Source organism: Otolemur garnettii, unplaced genomic scaffold, assembly GCF_000181295.1.
Source record: "Otolemur garnettii isolate 467f Iridium unplaced genomic scaffold, OtoGar3 scaffold00110, whole genome shotgun sequence".
NCBI classification, from domain to species: domain Eukaryota; kingdom Metazoa; phylum Chordata; class Mammalia; order Primates; family Galagidae; genus Otolemur; species Otolemur garnettii.
In genome coordinates, this window is record NW_003852505.1 from 3,307,601 (window position 1) to 3,309,332 (window position 1,732).

Sequence of the window (1,732 nt, forward strand, 5' to 3'; positions counted from 1 at the left end):
CCACCTTAGGTGTATGTGGCTGGCGCCCTAGCCACTTGAGCCACAGGCGCCGAACCCAAACTGAAAATTTTTGATCTTTAGGGAGATTTTTAAAGATTTTTATCTCTAAAATCTTTGTTTTTCATGGAGGAATGTGCTATTATTTTAAATAAAAAGCAGGAACTAGGTATATAGTTAACTATATATAACTACAGATAAATACAATAAATAGTTACACGTGGGAAACAAAACAACCCCACAGCCTTCTCCATTCTAAATCATTATGATGTTGTAATGATGAATTACTACTATAGATATTCAATTATAATTTTGTAATTATTGATAATGAGATAAAAAATATCTTTTTTAATTCAAAATTCTCCTTCCTTTTTTTTTGAGACAGAATCTCACTCTGTTGCTCGGGCTAGAGTGCTGTGGCATCAGATTAGCTCACTGCAACCTGAAATTCCTAGGTTTAAGTGATCCTCCTGCCTCAGCCTCCTGAATAGCTGGGACTACACACACACACCATAACACTTGGCTAATTTTTCTATTTTTAGTGGAGACGGGGTCTCACTCTTGCTTAGGCTGGTCTCCAACTCTTGAGCTCAAGTGATGCTCTGACCTCTGCCTCACAGAGTGTTAGGATTACAGGTGTGAGCCCCTGCACCTGGCGTCTTGTTTTCCTCTTATTATTGTAAATTACTGTTATGTTTAACTGAGTTATTATTGTAGATAACTATATTAGTCCAAATTTAAATAGAGAAAACTGGGTAAAAGCTGAATAGGTAGTTGAAACCAGAAAAATAAAAGATATATTATTATCAATCTTATTTATGATTCTTCTTAGAATGAGGAGCTCATATTAAAGATTTCTAGTAAGGGGTGGCGCCTGTGGCTCAAAGGAGTAGGGCACCAGCCCCATATACTAGAGGTGACGGGTTCAAACCTGGCCCCAGCCAAAAACTGCAAAAAAAAAAAAAAAAGATTTCTAGTGGCATTTTTTAACCAGTTAAACTGAGGTACCTGGAGATAAGAATAATACTGACGTAAATCTAGAAATCCGGAAATCACATACTTTTTTAACCCCTAATTCTAATTCTCACTTGTTGGAATAATGAGTTAGTACTTTGCTAAGTAGTGATTCCAAGGGTACTAGTGACATATAAATCATTATAAATCACTAGAATAAATATTGAAAACTAGGAGGTGTTCCTTTCCTCTCAACTCTCTGTGTTGCATTTGTAATAGTGATTTTGTACTATAAGTATCAGTGGTGTATAGACATTTTGTTAAATATAGATGATTAGAAATGAGCAGGTAAGTTTTAAGTCAGGGAGCTTCAAAACACATTCTACTAAAATCTAAATTCTGATTCTTGGTTGAAACAATGTGTTGGTACTCTAGATAACTACTGGTACCTAGACAACTGATTTACTAGAGCTATGTAAAGATAACCAGGAAAACTGGTTAAATATGGAAGTTGAAAAACCATTCCTCACAACTTTTCTTTTTGATAACTAACTCACAAGGCTGGGTGGGGGCATTCAAGAAGTCAGAGGAGTGGGCTCGGCGCCTGTGGCTCAAGTGGCTAAGGCGCCAGCCACATACACCTAAGGTGGCGGGTTCGAATCCAGCCTGGACCCGCCAAACAACAATAATGGCTACAACCAAAAAAAAATAGCCGGGCGTTGTGGCGGGCGCCTGTGGTCCCAGCTACTTGGGAGGCTGAGGCAGGAGACTCGCTTGAGCC